Consider the following 20508-nt stretch of genomic DNA (forward strand, 5'->3'; position numbering starts at 1 on the left):
GAAATATTTCTAGAAACAAATAACCTACCAAAACTGAAGCAGGAAAAGTAGAAAAAATGGACAGACTGATTACCAACAATGAAATTGAATCTGTAATCAAAAAACTCCAAACCAACAATAGTCCAGAACCAGATGGCTTCACAGGCGATTCTACCAAACATTTGAAGAAGAGTTAATACTTTTTCTCTGAAATTATTCCAAACAATAGAAAGGGAAGGAAAACTTCCAAATTCATTACATAAGGTCAGCATTATCCTGATACCAAAACCAGATAAAGCTACCACAGTCAAGGAGAACTACAGACCAATATCTCTATTGAACACAGATGTAAAAAAAATCCAACAAAATGCTAGGAAGCCAAATCCAACAATACATTAAATAATCAGTCACTATGATCAAGTGGGATTTATTCTCAGGATTCAAGGATGATTCAATATTTGCAAATCAATCAACATTGTACATCATATCAGTAAGAGAAAAGATAAACCATATGATCATTTTAATAGATGCAGAAAAAGCATTTGATAAAGGACAACATTCATTCATGATAAAAACCCTCAACAAAGTAAGCCTAGAGGGAGCATACCTCAACATAATAAAAACGTTGTAAGAAAAAAAAAAAAAAAAGGAAACATTATACTCATGACAAAAACAAAACAAAACAAAAACAAAAGCTGAGAGTTCTCCTCCAAAGGTCAGAAACAAGGCAAGGATGTCTGCTGTCACCATATTTATCAACATAGTACTGGAAGCCCTATCAAAAGCAATTAGACCACAAAAAGAAATAAAAGGCATACACATTGGTAAGGAAGAAGTAAAACTCATACTGTTTGCAGATAACATGTTACTATATATAGAAAACCCGAAAGACTCCACCAAAAAACTACTGGAACTGATAAATGAATTCAGTATAGTCACAGGACACAAAACTAATGTACAGAAGTCTATTGCATTTCTGTAAGCTAATAATGAAGCAGCAGAAAGAGAAATTAAGAAAACAATCCTATCTACAATTGCACCAAAAAGAGTAAAATACCTAAGAATAAACTTAACCAAGGAAGTAAAAGACCTGTACTTCAAAAGCTATAAAACATTAATGACAGAAATTGAAGATAACACAAATGGAGAAAAATTTCATGCTCATTAATTATAAGACCCAATACTGTTAAAAATTCTATAGTACCCCAAGCAATCTACATATTTAATGCAATCCCTATCAAAATACCAACAGCATTTCTCACAGAATTATCATAAGTAATCCAGAATTTGTATGGAACCACAAATGACCCTGAATAGCAAAAGAATTCTTGAGAAAGAAAAAAAAAAAATGTAGGTATCACAATTCCAGGCTTAAAAATATATTTCAAAGCTGTAGTGATGAAAACAGTATGGTACTAAAACAAAAACAAAAACACCACAGTATGGTACTGGCACAAAAATAGACACATAGATAAATGGAACAGAACAGAATACCCAGAAATGAACCCACAATTATATGGTCAATTAATCTTCAACAAAGCAGGAAAGAATATACAAGAGGAAAATGTCACTTCAAGAAATATTGTTGGGTAAATTGGACAGCTTCATGCAAAAGAATGAAACTGGACCATCCTCTTTCACCATACACAAAAATTAAAGACCTAAATGGGAGACTTGAAACCATAAAGGTCCTAGAAGAAAGCACAAGAAGTAATTTCTCCAACATCAGCAGTAACAATATCTTTCTAGATATGTCCCCTGAAGCAAGGGAAACAAAAGCAACAATATACTTTTGGGACTACATCAACATAAAAAGCTTCTGCACAACAAAGAATCAACAAAACTAAAAGGCAACCTATTAAATGGGAGAATATATTTGCAAATGACATATCTGTTTAAGGGTTAGTATCCAAAATATATAGAAAATTGATACAACTCAACACACAAGAAATAAATAATCCAATTAAAAAGGAGAAGACATGAACGGACATTTCTACAAAGAAGACATGCAGATGATTAAGAGACACATGAAAAGGTGCTCAACATCACACATTAGCAGGGAAATGCAAATCAATACTACAATGAGATATCACTCCACACCAGTCAGAATGGCTAAAATCAAAAACACAAGAAACAACAAGTGTTGGAGAAGATGTGGAGAAAAAGAACACTTGTGGACTGTTGGTGGGAATGCGAACTTGTGCCATAACTGTAGAAAACGGTATGGAAGTTCCTCAAAGATTATAATGAACTACCTTACATTTATTTATCCAAAAGATATAAAAACATTAATTCAAAGGGATACATGCACCTCTATGTTTGTTGTAGCATTATTTACAATAGCCAAATTATAGAAACATCCCAAGTGTCCATTGATAGATGAATGGATAAGGAAGAAGTGAGATATATATAATTCAGCCATAAAAACAAGAAATCCTGCCACTTGCAACAACATGGATGGTGCTAGAAAGTTTTATGTTAAGTGAAATAAGTCAGAGAAAGACAAATACCATATGATTCCACTCATATGTGGAATTTAAGAAACATAAGAAATGAGCAATGGAAATAAAAAGAGAGAGAAACCAAGAAACAGGTTCTTTTAATTATGGGGAACAAACTTATGGTTACCAGAGGGGAGGTAGGTGGGGGGATGTGTAAAATAGGTCATGGGGATTAAAGAGTACATTTATCATGAAGAGTGTACTATGGAATAGTAATATATGGAATTATTATATATATGGAATTATTGAATTACTGTTTTGTACACCTGAAGCTAATATAACACTGTATGTTAATATCCTAAATTTACATAAAATAACTTAATAAAAGATAAAGTAAAAAAACATGCTACCTCATAAGTGTAAATGAGATGTTGCATGTAACTTCTTAAATTTTGGAAGGTGTATAGTAATTACATTAAAAATGGCAGTAAATGTCATTACTGTTATAGAAGTAATTGTGGTAATAGTAGTGGCATTTCAGGAAGTGACTTATGAAAATGCTGCTATTCTCAGATGTTCAAGCCTATAGGACTAGTTGTAGTGTTGATGTATCTCTTTCAGTACAACAGTGTTTTTCATGCCCCACATCTACATCACTGCTATTCAATCTACATAAAGGATATAATTAAAGCCAATGGGAAAGGTACCACTCCACGCAAGCAACAATTATAATCACTGTTATCAAAGTCAAGTGAAATGAGTCTACTGGCCATTTTCCTAGTGCCCAGTGTCGACTTCTTCTTAAAGATACTGTAGACAGGGGTGCCCATGTGGTACAGTTGGTTCAACACCTGACTCTTGGTTTTGGCTCTGGACATGATCTCAGGGTGGGGAGATTGAGCCCCATGTGGGGATCTGCACTCAGTGTGGAGTCTGCTTAGGACTCCCCTTCTCATTCTGCCTCTCCCCCCACCTCCATTCTCTCTCTCAAATAAATAAATAAATCTTAAAAACGATAGTGTAGACAAAATCCACATTTTTTTTCTTTTCTGATTTTATAAATCATTGTTCAAAATGGAATCATTATCCCTTAAAAATGTCTTGAGATATTCTTGAAATTTAACATGAAAGGTAGTTGTCAGAGCGCTTGACACCTAGTAAGTGCTCCATAAATATTAACTACTACTATTATCAATTTAATCTTCAAAAAAACCCTGTAAAGTAGTAACATTGTTGTCCCCACTTTAAAATTGAAGAATACAAAGCATCATTAATTTGCCCAACATCATATAGTCAGTAAGTGGAATAATCAGGATTCAAACACATGTATCTCTATGTCTTTTCACAATTTTTCCACTATAATGACTTCTTGCTACAAAAGACACTGATATGATCTTGTTCACAAGGAGACATTAGAGGCTCAGTGCATTTCCTAAGCAAGGGCCATTTTCCTTAATATTTCTTTAATATTTCCTCTGAGCACACACCTTACACCTCTAACCTTACCCACCACGGGATAACTTTTCCCCATAGATTTTAATTTGTTTAGTTAAATACTTTGGGGTGGGATTATTGAGTCATATGGTTAGTGTATATTTAACTTTATAAGAAACCGCCAAAATATTTCCAAAATTGCTGTAGCATTCGAAACTCCTACAAGCAATATTTAAAAGCCAATTTCACCATATCCCTGAAAATATTTGGTATTTTCAATGTTTGGTTGTTTTGTGTTGTTTGTTTTGTTTTGTTTTATATTGACCATTTTTATGGACATAATATGGTGTTTTATTGTTTTTTTTAATTGAGTTATATTTAACATACAACACTGTAAGTTTAAGGAGTAAACATTGATTTTATAACTTTGTATTGCAATATGATTGTCATAGTAGCATTAGCTAACACCTCTATTGAGCCACATAATTATTATTTCTTCTAGTGTTGGCAACAATTAAAATCTAGTGTCTTCCCAAGAGTTTTGTTGTCTATAGTTACTCTACAGTGTATTAGGTCTCCAGGACTTATTTGTATTTCCCTACTAAATTATATTTCCCTAATTAATAGTGTTGAACACATTTTCATTTGTTTATTTGTTGTATCTCTTTTTTTCTTTTTGGTGTCATATCTGTTCACATAATTTGCCCATTAAAAAAATGAATTGTTCATCCACTTTCTATTGTTATAAGAAAGCTTTATATATTCTAAATACAATCATTTACCAGATATGTCTTTGACGATCATTTCCTCTGGTCTGTGGCTTGCCTTTTTATTATTTTAACATTGTTTTTCAAAAGCATAAATTTTAATGTTTATGCAATTCCATTTTTAATTATTTTGTTTGTGCTTTTGGGGTTCTATTGGGAAATATTTGCCTAAACCACATATGTGGTTTAATATGTGCTTAAATCACAAAGATTATCTCCTTTTTTTCCTATAGAAGTTTGTTTTTAAGCTTAAAAAATTTGGTTAACTTTATGAATTTAACAATGTGAAGTTCTGGATTTTTTCTTCCTACTATATTGAGATACAAATTGCAAATAATATGTATATATTTAATTTATATAACATAGTGATTCAAAATATACATACATTGTGAAATAATTACCACAGTCAAGTTCTTTAACTCATTTATCACATCACAGAGTTACCAATTTTCTTGTTTGTGGTGAAAAATTTAAGATCTACTCTCATAGAAAATTGTAAGCACAAAATACTGTATTATTAACTATATCATCATGCTATCCATTAAATTCCATAATTTATTGAACTTATAAACAACAATTTGTACCCATAGATGAACATGTCCTCATTTCTCCCACCCCCTGTAAGCCCTGGCAACTACCATTCTATAAATTTGACTTGTTAAAATTCCACATATAAGTGAGACTGTACAATGTTTGACAATAGCTACCTGGCTTACTTCACTTAGTACAATGACCTCCAGGTTCACCAGTGTCACATATGACAGTATTTCCTTCTTTTTATGCCTGGATAATATTCTATTATATGTATATACCACATTTTCTTTATCCATTTGAATGTCAATGGAAATTTAGGTCAATTGCATGTCTTGGCTTTTGTGAATAATGCTGCAGTACACATGGAAATGGAGATATATCTTCAAGATAATGATTTTATGTCCTTTAGATATATATGCAGAAGTGGGGTTACTGAATCATATTGTATTCCGTTTTTTTTCTTTTTTTTGAGGGACCACCGTTAAAAAAAACTATTGTTTTTCATAGTGCCCGCATTGATTTAAATTCTCACCCAAAGTATACACAGATTCCTTTTTTCTCCACATTCTTGCCAACACTTAACTTTGTTTATTTGATAATAACCATATTAACAGATATGAGGGTGATATGTCATTGTGCTTTGGATTTTAATTCTGCTGATGATTAGCAATGTTGAGCAACTTTTTATGTCCCTTTTGGATACCTGCATGTCTTCCTTGCAGAAATGTATATGCAGATATTTACCCTATTGTAATCACATTATTTTTTTATTGAGTTCCAAGTTTCCTATAAACTTTGGATAGTAACACTTTTAATTTATTATTGAAGTATAATTAATATACAATGTTCTATTTGTTTCAGGTGTACAACATAAAGAATCAATGTTCACCACAGTAAGTGTAGTGACCATCTGTCACCATACAATATTATTTAAATATTGACTTGGGGTGCCTGGGTGGCTCAGTTGGTTAAGCCTCTGCCTTCAGCTCAGATCATGACCCCGGGGTCCTGGGATCAAGCCCCACATCAGGCTCCCTGCTCAGCAAGGAGTCTGTTTCTCCCTCTTCCTCTGCTCCTCCTCCCCCCACTCGTGCTCTCTTTCTCTCTCCCTCTCTCAAATAAATAAATAAAATCTTGAAAAAAATAAATATTATTGACTATATTCTCTATGTTACACATTTCAGCTCCACAACTTATTTATTTTATAACTAGAAGTTTGTACATCTTAATTCCCTTTATCTATTTTACCCACCCCCACCCACTTTACCTGGGTGACCACCAGTTTATTCTCTGTACTGAAGAGTCTTTGTTCATTTGTTTTTTTAAAATTTCACATATAAGTGGAATCATATAGTATTTGAGTTCGTCTGACTTATTTCATTTAACATAATATCATCTGTCAATACATCTTGTCACAAACAGCAAAATTTCATTCTTTTTCATAGCTAATATTCCATTGCATATATATATACCACTTCTTTCTTGTCCATTCATTTATCAACAGACACTTGGGTTGTGTTCATCACTTGGTTAATGTGAATAATGCTGTAATAAACATGGGGTTGCATAAATCTTTCTGAATTAGTGTTTTTCTCCTTTTGGGTAAATACCAGTAGTAGAATTATTAAATTATATGGTATTTCTATTTTTAATGTTTTGAGGAAGCTCTATACTGTTTTTCACCATGGTTACACTAAATTACATTCTTACTAACAATACACAATAGTTCCCTTTTTTCCATGTCCTCACCAACAGTTATTTCTTGTTTTTTGATATTAGCCATTCTGACTGGTTTGAGGTGATATCTCATTGTGGTTTTGGTTTACATTTCTCTAATGATTAGTGATGTTGAGTATCTTTTCATTTGTCTGTTGGCCATCTGTATGTCTCCTTTGGGGGAAAAAAAAAAGTCAATTCAGGTACCTCTGCACACTTTTAACTTAGACTTTTGAATTATATAGGATCTATGTATATATACTGGATGTTAACACCTCATCAAATATGTCCTTTGCAAATATTTTCTCCCATTTACTAGGTTTCCTTGTCATTTTGTTGATAGTTTGCTGTGAAAAAACTTTATTTTGGCATAGTCCCAATAGTTTAGTTTTCCTTTTGTTGCCCTTTTCAGAGGAGACATATAAATAAATATGTTGCTAAGACCTATATCCAAGAGATTACCACCATTGTTTTGTTTTAGCAGCTTTATGGTTTTGGGTCTCATATTTACATATTTAATCCATTTTGAGTTTATTTTTGTGTATAGTGCAAGAAAATGGTTCAGTTTTATGCTTTTGCACTTAGCTGCCCAGTTTTCCCAACACCATTTTTTGAAAATATCTTTTCCTCATTGTATATTCTTGTCTCTTTTGTCATAGGTTAATTGGCCAAGTAGCTGTGGGCTTATTTCTGGACTCTCTATGCTCTTGCATTGATTATGTGTCTATTTTTTTTTTTCAGCACTGTAATGTTTTGATTATTATAACTTTGTAGTATATCTTGAAATCTAGGATTGTGATACCTCTAGCTGTGTTCTTTCTCAAGATTGCTTTGGCTATTCAAGATTTTTGTGTTGCATACAAATTTTAGAATTATTTCTTCTAGTTTTGTGAAAAATTCTATTAGTATTTTGATATGCATTGCATTGATTCTGTAGATTGTTTTGTGTAGTATGACATTGCTAATGCTATTAATTCTTCCAATCAATGTGAATGGGATATCTTTTAATTTGGTTCTGTCATCTTCAATTTCTTTTATCAATGTCTGATAGTTTTCAGATTATAGGTCTTTCACCTCCTTCCTTACATTTATTCCTGTGTGTTTTATTCTTTCGGTGCAGATGTAAATGATATATATTTTTTTTAATTTCACTTTCTGATATTTTGTTATTGTGTATAGAATTGCAACAGATTTCTGTATATTAACTTCATGTCCTCCAACTTTGCTGAATTCATACATCCATTCTAATATTTTTGGTAGAGTTTTTAGGGTTTTTTACATAAAGTTATCTGTAATTAGTTGCAGTTTTACTTCTTCCTTATAAATTTGGATGCTTTTAATTTATTTTTCTTGTCTGGTTGCTTCAGCTAAGTCTTCCACTACTGTGTTGAGTGAAGGTGGTGAGAGTGGACAAGCTTATCTTTTTCCAGATCTTAGAGGAAAAACTCAGTTTTTTAACAATGAGAATGACATTAGCTGTGGGCTTTCCATATATAACCTTTATTATGTTGAGGCATGTTCCTTATAACCTCACGTTGTTAAGAGTTTTTATCATGAAACGATGTTGAAATTTGTCAAGTAATTTTTCTGCATCTATTGAGATGATCATATTTTTATTGTTATTGTTAATTTGATGTATCCTATTGATTGATTTGTGAATGTTGAACCACACTTGCATCAATGTCATGAATCCCACTTGATCATGGTGACTTTTATTTAGTGTTTTGTTGGGCCCAGTTTGCTAATATTTAGTTGAAGATTTTTCCTCTATGTTCATCATAGATTTTGGCCTGTAGTTTTTTTTTTTTTTTTCTCTTTTCTTTTTCTTTCTTCTTCTTCTTTTTTTGTAATGGTTTTGTCTGATTTTGGCATCAGGATAATGTTGACTTTGTAGGATGAACTTGGAAATATTCCCTCCTCTTTTATTAAAACATTTTGAGAATAGACATTAACTTTTCTTTTAAATGTTTAGTAGAATTCACCTGTGAAGCCACCTCATCCTGAACTTGTTGCTGTTGTTGTTATTAGGAATTTTTTGATTACTGATTTAATTTTATTACTAGTAATAGGTTTGTTCAAATTTCATATTTTTTCCTGTTTCAGTTTTGGAACTTTGTATATTTCTAGGAATTTATTCATCTCCTCTAGGTTGTCTAATTTGTTGCCATATATATTTTTTATTATATTATCTTGTATATGTATTTCTGTGGTATTGGTTGTTATTTCTCTTCCATCATTTCTGAATTTATTTGAGACGTTTTTTCTTCTTCATGAGTCTGACTAAAATTTTATCACATAAGAGTATTTTTTCAAAGAACTAGCTCTTGGTTTTATTAATCTTTTGTTATTTTTTAAGTCTCTGTTACATTTATTTCCACTCTATTTTTTTCTATGTCCTTTTTCTCTTAGCTTTGTGGGTGCTTTTTTGTGTGTTTTTGTTTTTCTTTTAGCTCCGTTATGTGTAAACTTATGTTGTTTATTTCAAATTTTTCTTGTTTGTGTGTGTGTGTGTGTGTGCGCGCGCGTAGGCCTGTATCACTATACATTTCCCTGTTAGAACTGCTTTTGCTACATCCCCAAAATTTTGGACCATTTGTATACATTTTTATCTGCCCTTATGTATTTTTTTTATTTCTTCATTGATCCACTAGTTGTTTAGTAGCATGATGTTTAGCCTCCATGTGTTTATAGTATTTCTTTATTTTTCTTTCAAGACTTCATTTAAATTCTAGATAGTGGGGTGCCTGGGTGGCTCAGTCGTTAAGCGTCTGCCTTCGGCTCAGGTCATGATCCCAGGGTCCTGGGATTGAGCCCCACATTGGGCTCCCTGCTCAGCGGAAAGCCTGCTTCTCCCTCTCCCACTCCCTCTGCTTGTGTTCCCTCTCTCGCTGTGTCTCTGTCAAATAAATAAATAAATAAATAAATAAATAAATAAATAAATAAAATTTTTTAAATAAATAAATAAATAAATTCTAGATAGTTAACATACACTGTAGTGTTAGTTTCAGGAGTAGAATTTAGTGATTCATCACCTGCATAGAACACCAAGTGCTCATTAAAATAAGTGCTCTCCTTAATGCCCATCACCTATTTACCTTATCCCTCCACCCACCTCCCTTCCAGCAAACCTTGGTTTGTTCCCTAAATTTAAGAGTCTCTTATGGTTTGCTTCCCTCTGTCTTTATCTTCTTTTATTTTTCTTCCCTTCCCCTATGTTCATCTGTTTTGTTTCTTAAATTCCACATATGAGTGAAATCATGTGGTATTTGTCTTTCTCTGACTGACTCATTTTGCTTAGCATAATACACTCTAGTTCCATCCATGTCATGGCAAATGGCAAGATTTCATTCTTTTGATGGTTGAGTAATACTCCATTGTATATACACATACCATTTCTTCCTTATCCATTCATCAGTCAATGGATATTTGGGTTCTTTCCATATTTTGGCTATTGTGGATAGTGCTGCTATAAACAATAGGGTGCATGTGCTCATTTGAATCAGTATTTTCGTATCCTTTGGATAAATACATAGTAGTGCAACTGCTGGGTTGTAGGGTAGTTCTATTTTTAATTTTTTGAGGAAACTCCATGCTGTTTTCCAGAGTGGCTGCACCAGTTTGCCTTCCCAACAGTGTAAGAGGGTTCCCCTTTCTCTGAATCTGTGCCAACATCTGTTGTTTCCAGAGCAGTTAATTTTAGCCATTCAGACTAGTGTGAGGTGATATGTCATTGTGGTTTTCTTTTGTATTTCCCTGATGATGTCTGATGTTGAACAGGTTTTCATGTTTCTTTGGCCATTGTATGTATTCTTTGGAGAAATATCTGTTCATGTCTTCTGCCCTTTCTTGACTGCATTTTTAATTTATTGGTATTGAGTTTGATAAGTTCTTTATAGATTTTGGATACTAGCCCTTTGTCCCACATCTTTTGCAAATATCTTCTCCCATTCTGTTGGTTGTCTTTTAGTTTTGTTAATTGTTTCCTTTTTTGTGCAGAATCTTTTTATCTTGATGTAGTCCCAATAACTCATTTTTGCTTTTGATTCCCTTGCCTTTGGAGATGTGTCTAGTAAGAAGTTGCTGCAGCTGACATTAAAAAGTTTGCTGCCTGTGATCTCTTCTAGGATTTTGATGTATTGCTGTCTCTCATTTAGGTCTTTCATCCATTTTGAAGTTATTTTTGTGTATGGTGTAAGAAAGTGTCCAGTTTCATTCTTCTGCATGTGGTTGTCCAATTTTCTCAACACCATTTGTTGAAGAGACTGTCTTTTTTCCATTGGATATTCTTTTCTGCTTTGTTGAGGATTAGTTGAACATAGAGTTGAGGGTCCATTTCTGGGTTCTCTATTCTGTTCCATTGATCTATGTGTCTTTTTTTGTGCCAGTACCATATTGTCTTGATGATTACAGCTTGGTAACACAGCTTGAAGTCTGGAATTGTAATGCCTCCAGCTCTAGTTTTCTTTTTCAACATTATTTTGACTATTTGGGGTCTTTTCCCAGAGGAATTTTACCAAATATTTAAAGAAGAATTAATATCCATTCTTCTGAAACTATTCCAAAACAATGGAAATGAATGGAAAACTTCGAAACTCATTCTATGAGGCCAGCATTCCTTGATTCCAAAACCAGACAAAGACATCCCTAAAAAGGAGAATTAAACTAATATCCCTGATGAACACAGAATCAAAAATTCTCAACAAGATACTAACTAATCAAACCCAACAGTACATTTAAAGGATCATTCACCACGACCAAGTGGGATTTATTCTTAGGCTGCAGGAGTGGTTCAATATATGCAAATCAATCAACATGATACACCACATTAATAACAGAAAGGATAATAACCATATGATTCTCTCAATAGTTGCAGAAGAAGCATTTGACAAAATGCAGTATGTTTTCTTGTTAAAAGCCCTGAAGAACGTAGAGATAGAAGGAGCATACCTCAACATCATGAAGGTCATATATGAAAGTCCCACAGTTAATATCATTCTCAATTGGGAAAAACTGAGAGTTTTTCCTCAAAGTTCTGGAACACAACAGGGATATCCACACTCACTGTAGTTCAACATAGTACTGGAAGTCCTAGCCTCAGCAATAAAAAGAAATAAAGGCATTCAAATCGGCAGAAGAAGTCAAACTTTCAGTCTTTGCACACAACATGATACACTATGTAGGAAACCTGAAAGACTCCACCAAATAATTTCTAAAACTGATACAGGAATTCAGTAACATCACAAAATATGAAATCAAGGCACAGAAGTCTTTTGCTCTTCTCTGCACTAATAATGAAGAAGCAGAAGGAGAAATCAAGGAAGTGGTCCCATTTACAATTGCACCAGACACTGTAAGATACCTAGCAATAAATCTAACCAAAGAGGTAAAAGATCCATACTCTGAAAACTATAGAACACTTATGAAATAGAGGAAAACACAAAGAAATGGAAGACTATTCCATGTTCGTGGATTAGAAGAACAAATATCGTTCAAATGTCTATACTACTCAAAGCAATCTACACATTCAATGGAATCCCTTTCAAAATAACACCAGAATTTTTCACAGACCTAGAACAAACAATTCTAAAATTTGTATGGAAGCATGTATTTATAATATTTCCATTTTTTCTTTCTTTGTAGTAATTTCTTCCTTTATAAAATTGTGATCTGAAAGATACCTGATATGATTTCAAACTTCTTATATTGATTGACACTTTTCTTGGGACCAAACGTGATCTATTCTGGAGAATATTTCACATGCAATTGAAAAAAAATTTGTATTCTGCTCTTTGGATGGAATGTTTTGCATATATTTATTAGGTCCATCTGGTCTAATGTATCATTCAAAACCTTGGATTTCTTATTGATTCCCATCTGTATGATTTATCTATTGATGCAAGCGGGATATTAAATTTCCTATACCTATGATATTACTGCCAGTTTCTCCCTTTATGTCTGTTGGTATTTGCTTTATGTGTTTAGCTGTTCCTATTTGGGTGCATAAATAATTAGTTATTCTATCCTCTAATTGGATTGATTCTTTTTTTTATTAAATTTAATTTTATTATGTTATGTTAGTCACCATACAGTACATCATTAGTTTTTGATGTAGTATTCCATGATTCATTGTTTGCACATAACACCCAGTGTTCCATGCAATACATGCCTTCCTTAATACCCATCACCGGGTTAACCCATCCCCCACCCCCTCCCCTCTAAAACCCTCAGTTTGTTTCTCAGAGTCCATAGTCTTTCATGGTTCATCTCCTCCTTCGATCACCCCCCCCTTCATTTTTCCCTTCCTTCTCTTAATGTCCTCCATGCTAGTCCTTATGTCCCACAAATAAGTGAAACCATATGATAATTGACTTTCTCTGCTTTACTTATTTCACTTAGCACAATCTCCTCCAGTACCATCCATGTTGATGCAAAATTTGGGTATTCATCTTTTCTGATGGCTGAGTAATATTCCATTGCATATATGGACCACATCTTCTTTATCCATTCATCTGTTGAAGGGCATCTCGGCTCTTTCCACAGTTTGGCTATTGTGGATATTACTGCTGTGAACATTGGGGTGCATATGGCCCTTCTTTTCACTACATCTGTGTCTTTGGGGTAAATACCCAGCAGTGCAATTGCTGGGTCATAGGGTAGCTCTATTTTTAATTTTTTGAGGAACCTCCACACTGTTTTCCAAAGTGGCTATACCAGCTTGCATTCCCACCAACAGTGTAAGAGGGTTCCCCTTTCTCCACAACCTCTCCAACATTTGTTGTTTCTTGCCTTGTCAATTTTTGCCATTTTAACTGGTGTAAGGTCATATCTCAATGTGGTTTTGATTTGAATTTACCTAATGGCTAATGATGATGAACATTTTTTCATGTGTCTGTTAGCCAACTGTATGTCTTCTTTTGAGAAGTGTCTGTTCATGACTTCTGCCCATTTTCTGACTTGATTATTTGGTTTTTGGGTGTTGGGTTTGAGAAGTTCTTTATAGATCTTGGATATCAGCCCATTGTCTGTAGTGTCATTTGCAAAAATCTTCTCCCATTCTGTGTGTTGCCTCTTTGTTTTGTTGACTGTTTCCTTTGCTGTGCAGAAGCTTTTTATCTTGATGAAGTCCCAAAAGTTCATTTTTGCTTTTGTTTCACTTGCCTTTGGAGATGTATCTTGAAAGAAGTTGATGTGGCAGATGTCGAAGAGGCTAAGGAAATGTTGAAAAAGCAAAACAAAGCTGGCGGCGTCACATTGTCTGATTTCAAGCTATATTTCAAAGCAGTGATCACCAAGACAGCATGGTACTGGCACAAAAACAGACATATAGACCAATGGAACAGAATAGAGAGCCCAGAAATGGACCCTCAACGCTATGGTCAAATAATCTTCAACAATGCAAGAAAAAATATGCAATGGGAAAAAGACAGTCTCTTCAATAAATGGTGCTGGAAAAATTGGACAGCTATATACAGAAGAATGAATCTCGACCATTCTCTAACACCATACACAAAGATAAACTCAAAATGGATGAAACACCTCAATGTGAGACAAGAATCCATCAAAATCCTAGAGGAGAACACTGAAAGTAACCTCTTCAATTCTTTTGTCATCATGTAGTGTCCTTCTTTGTCTCTTCCTATCTGTTAAAGTCTATTTTGTCTCATATAAATATTACTGTCCTCACTTGTTTTTCACTTTTATTTGTTTGTTTTTCCATCCCTTCACTTTCAATGTGTATGTCTCTAGGCCTGAAGTGAATCTCTTGTAGGCACCATATAGATATATATTTTTTTCTAAATCCAATCTCTCACCCTGTTTTTTGGTTGGAGCATTTATTGCATTTACTTTTTTTAAATACTTTATTTATTTGACAGAGAGAGAGAAAACACAAGCTAGAGGAGAAGCAGAGGGAGAGGGAGAAGCTGGCTTCTCACTGAGCAGAGCTTGATCATGGGACCCTGGGATCATGACCTGAGCTGAAGGCAGGTGCTTAACTGACTGAGCCACCCAGGTAACTCTAGTGCATTTACATTTTAATTATTGAATGGTGTATACATATTTTGTTATTTGCTCTGCGGTTGTTTATGTAGTTCTCTTTTCCTTTCTTCTTGTTGTTTTCTCTTCCCTTGTGGTTTGATTGCTTTCTTTAGTGATATGCTCTGATTCCTACTTTATTTTTTGTGAATCTGTTACAGATTTTTGATTTGTGGTAACATAAAATTTATCTATAACATCTTATGTGTATAGCATTCTACACTAAGTTGATGGTCACCTAAGTTCAAACAAAATCTAAAAGCATAAATTTTCACTCCCACTTTCATATTTTATGTATATGATGCCATACTTTACATCTTTTTTTTTTTTCTGCCTCCATTGACTAAGTTTTGTAGATACAACTATTTTACTACTTTTGTGTTTTAATCTTCATAATGTCTTTATGAATGATAAGTTTACTACTTTGTTGTATGTTTGGTTTTACTTGTGAAATTTCTTCCTGTTATAATTTTCTCACTTTTATTATGGACTTTTCTTTCCACTTAACGTATTCCCTTTGACATTTCTTATAAGGCTGGTTCAGGGTAATAAATTGTGTTAACCTCTTTTTGTTTTAATTAGGGTAACAATCTTTTCTTTCATTCTAAATAATAACCTTGCCAGGTTAAGTATTCAACTTCTTTGTTTTTCCTTTCAGCACTTTGAATATATGCCACTCTCTTCTGGCCTGCCGAGTTTCTGCTGAAAAAATCAGCTGAGAGCCTTATGGGGTTTCCCTTGTATGTAACTGTTTCATTTTCCCTTGTTGCTTCAACTTTATTTTTGCCATTTTAATTATTATGTATTTTGGTGTGACCTCTTTGGGTTATCTTTTTTAGGCGGTCTCTGTGCTTCCTGGACATGGATGTCTGTTTCCTTTCACAGATTCGAGAAATTTTCAACTATTATTTCTTCAAATATATTTTCTGCTCCCTTCTCTCACTCCCTTCTCCTTTTGGGAACACTAGAATGTGAATGTTATTAACCTTGGGGATGTTGTTGATTTCCCTTAATCTATTCTCATTTTTAATTCTTTTTTAATTATTATTAAAATTCTTGTTAGTTAACATATAGTGTAATATTGGCTTCAGAAGTAGAATTTAGTGATTCATCACTTACATATAACAACCAGTGCTCATCACAGTAAGCACCCTCCTTAATACCCATCACCCATATTCTTTTTTATTTTGTTTTCATCTTGGTTGCTGTCCATTACCCTATCTTCCAGATAGGTGATCCATTCTGAATCCTCTAATCTGCTATTGATTCCCTTTGGTACCTTTTTTTATTTGAGGTGTTGAAGTCTTCATCTCTGTCTGGTTCTTTCTTGTATTTCCTATCTCTGTTGAAGTTCTCACTGACTTCATCTACTCTTTTCTCAAATCCATTGACTATCTTTATGACCATTACTTTGAATTCTTTGTTGGGCATATTGCTTAACTTCCCTTCCTATAGCTCTTTTACTGTGATTTTTGTCTTGTTCTTTCATTTGGGACACAGCCCTTTATTCTCTTATTTGTCTAACTCCCTGTTTCTCTGTGTTAGGTCATGTATGTCTCCTCTTCTTGAAAGTAGTAGTCTTGTCTTGAATTTATTCATTCACTTTAGTGCAATTCCCCCTAGTCACCAGAATGTAAGATCCAGAGGTGTCCTTTGTGTAAACTTCTCGTACCCTTCTCTTGTGGTTGAGCCATGATTGCCTTCAATCAAACAGGCTACAATGACCCACTTTTCCTGCTATGTATGCACTGGGCAAGGTTTACTCCCTGCACAGTTAAGAGGTCTGTTTGTGGTTATTATGGACTCACTGGTGGGCAAGGCTTGGCAATCAGCCTGGCAGTCTGCAACTAGCCTCTCTGCTACAGATGCATGTACATGAAATGGTGGGGCTTGCTCCCTGAACAGGCAGATAGGAGGCCTGGCTTTGTGAACTATAGACATGCTGCTGGGAAGGCTTATCTGATCCCCCTTACCAGAGTAGGACTCACTTTGGAGTTTCACTGGTCCTGGCCTGGACTGCCTGCTGTTATGGCAGGAGTCACATTGGAGCAACATTTGTCAAGGCAGGCATGTTTGATTGAGTGTGTGTGTAAGAAAATGCTGGGGCAGGGCATGAGGTGGTAGCAAAGTAGATAGAAAATGTTAGTGCTGGGGCGCCTGGGTGGCTTAGTCATTAAGCATCTGCTTTTAGCTCAGGTCATGATCCCAGGGTCCTGGAATTGAACCCCACATCGGGCTCCCTGCTCGGCGGGAAGCCTACTTCTCCCTTTCCCACTCCTCCTGCTTGTGTAACTGCTTTTGCTGTCTCTCTGTCAAATAAATAAAATAAAATAAATGTTAGTGCTGGCTCTTGCGATCATCTAGCTTTCAAGGCTGGACGAGGGGGATATAAATGGTGTCCCTCAGCACTTTTATTTCTGGAGAAATCTGCAAATCCTTGCCCTTTTGACACATGTTCTAAGATTAGTCAATAAATATTTGTGTATACCCGAGGTGCTTTTCAAACTGTTCCCACAGAGGTCCAAAATCAAGAGTGCAGTGAACGCAGTTTAAAGAGGGTAGTTAATAGTAATAAATGCCTATCTCAAAAAACAAAGAAAAACATTAAATAAATAATCTAAATTTCCATCTATGAGAACTAGAAAGAAAAAGGAAAGGAGCCCAAAGCCAGTAGAAAATAGAAAATAATAAAGACTAGAAAAAAAATAGATGAAAAGAAGACTAAAAAACAGCAAAAAAAATCAATGAAACCAAAAGACGTTCTTTGAAGAAATAAACAAAATTAATAAACCTTTATCTTTGCTCTTCAAAAAGAAAGAGAACTCAAGTAAATAAGTTGAGAAATAAAAGAGAAGTAAAAGCAAAGGTGAAATACAAAGGGTATGAGAAATTATTTTTTAAATTATTTGTTTGTTTATTTATTACATTTCAATGACCTTATTGAAAGATATATCCCTTAGTACCAAAATATAATGGTAGTTGATTAAACTACCTCTGCCAACTCAGAATTAACACTGATGTAGTCAAATTATTGAAATATATCAGCCTTTTGGAAAACTGAAGTTATCCACAAAACACAGTTCACAGAAGTATAAGATATATTGTGGTTCTTTGGTTTATTTTCCAGTGCACATTTACCCATAGCATGATATCAAAATTGGGTACAGCCATTATGGATGGACTCAGGCTACTTGCTGCACTGAGTAACTGTTTACAACATTTTTAATGCCATAGATCTCCTTACAGTCACTGACTTAATAGAAAATCTCGAATACTATGTTAACAACTTTATAATGATGAAGATGCCTACTTACTTTTTTAGACTTTTTTTTGGCACAGGAGGGGCAATTAGTGAGAGTATATTCTCTTCCTTTAAGAATTCTAAATTAGAAGCAATAGCAGTTTTTATAAAAACAGCCGGTAGTAAAAACCTCTGGAGTGTTAAATCAGCAAGTTTTTGGAGCGAAGTTATTTTGAATTACTAACACAATAAAAAGAAATTTTCTTGATGGGATTAGATGGAGGCAGTAGATATTGTGTAAATTTTATCATAAATATAAACATCGCCTGTTTTTTAGAAAAAATATTAAAGACAACGTAATATGCCAAAATGACTAGGCGTGTAGTTTTGCTTTTATAAAATGCCTTCAAATTTAAGTGTAATTCCCAAGTATCAATAAAGTCCAATCTCTGAATTATCTATTACTTGCACTATAGATACCAAGAAACCATTTTCACTGCCTAGAATAGTGACCCTTGTTATGCCTTAAAAGTGCATTTGTGAAATGTTGGTTTTGATGTATACCTCATAATTTAGAATTTAATTAGGTTACCACTTTTAATAACACCTAAATACAATATACTGACCCAATATAGAAGGTTGGGTCAATGTTAGAAATGAAGATTCACAGTTTACCTTCCCAGGCTTGTTATTAACATTTCACATTTATGCTCTTAGCTTTGATTTGTATGTCTCACAGATGAATTCAAATTTAATTGAATTCCACTACAGCTTGTTAATTAGGTAGTTTTCCCAAATCTGAGAACATCAATGCTAATCTAGTTGTGATGTTCTGAGGCTTCACAGCTTAAATCCATTATAACACTATGAAATCCATAGCTCAGGATTGTGGAGAAAGGCTTCAGAGAAGAGCTTTTTTTGCTATAACAATCCAATTAAGGAACCATTTCAGGAATTGTTGGAAGGTGGGTTATTCTGTAGTAACCATGCTTCAATTGCCATGCAGTATGTCCAAAAACAATCCTTTTCAACTTCTGAATATTTAGTTTGGAACACTTGTTTGATGAATATTCAGTTAAACACTTGGATAGAAGTTCTTGCCAGAAGGTCAAATCTCTGCCATTTATCTTGGAATGTGTCTGAAGACATTCTATTCCTTCTGTTAACTCTACACACTTCTGTGTTTGGATCTCCAGTGCAATGATAGATAATGCCAACACAGAAGGCTTTGCTTTAGAAAATATGATCCTGCAGTGGCATGCCTTAAGTTGAGCTTCTAGTCTTTCAAAATTAAGGCTATTCCTCCTTTTAATTGGTAAGTTTTCTTGAATGAGTGAATAGTAGAGTTGCAGAAATTGAAAGGCAGTAGTAGCTTTGACTTTCCAACACACCTTCTCCAATACAATCTTTTCCATTCTCATCAAGTCTAAAACCTTGAATCTATATTGCTTTATTCGAATCAAGTCAGTTGTCAATTGGACATCCCTTTCCTCTTCTATTGATTTAACAGCCAAATAGAAGCAGCTCAGCCCAACACACCCTAGGTGTTTGGGCTGTACCTTCATTTTGGACAGGAGTCTGTCCAGTAAATTCACAGCAAGAGAAAATGTCTCCGTGTTGAAGCCAAAGGACTGAGTTAAACTAAGATCTTTTACTTCAAAGTCCCTTAGCCTTGCAGTCATTCTGAGGCCATTATCATGTGTAGATTCAATTAGTCTCAAGCCGCAGACCTTTGGCTGACAACTCGGCTCCTGTTCCAACAGGGCATTCAGCTGGTATAGCAGTTTCTGAGAGTCAGTTGTTGTCAGCACCTCTATCATCTTGACCGCGACTGCGGCTCTTCAACGGTAACCACCCTCTCTGGGCCTGCTTTCACCTCACCCCATGATATCAGATCCAATAGGCCCACAAGGCGAGGGGACTCACGGGTAAGAGGGGAGAGGCCCAGGGAGGGGGAGCCGTCCTGGGTGGATGTCTCCACAGAGCCGCCCTGACGACACTGCCCACCACAGGATTAGCTTGGAGTGGAAGGGCAATTTTTTATTTATTTAGATTCAATTAGCCAACCTATAGTACAACATTAGTTTTTGATGTAGTGTTCATTAGTTGCATATAATGAGAAATTATAATTAAAAATATATGCCTATAAATTAAACAATGTAAGAGAAATGGATAAATTTCTAAAAACATATAATCTTCCAAAACTGAATCAGAAAAAAACAGAAAATCTGAACAGACCAACTATTAGTAATGGAATTGAATCCACAATTAAACAAAAAAAAAAAAAAAAAAAAAGGAAGAAAGAAAATCCTCCCAACAAACAGAAGTCGAGGACCAGATGACTTCACAGGTGAATTCTACC

At 34.4% G+C, this 20508-nt stretch overlaps 1 pseudogene; it reads right to left on the minus strand.

Moving 5' to 3' along the window:
* Positions 1 to 18515: 18515 nt before the first annotated feature.
* LOC144380566 (cyclin-G1 pseudogene) lies at positions 18516 to 19995 on the minus strand (annotated as a pseudogene).
* Between the last annotated feature and the right edge of the window lie 513 nt (positions 19996 to 20508).

Source organism: Halichoerus grypus, chromosome X (genome assembly GCF_964656455.1).
Source record: "Halichoerus grypus chromosome X, mHalGry1.hap1.1, whole genome shotgun sequence".
Classification (NCBI taxonomy): Eukaryota; Metazoa; Chordata; class Mammalia; order Carnivora; family Phocidae; genus Halichoerus; species Halichoerus grypus.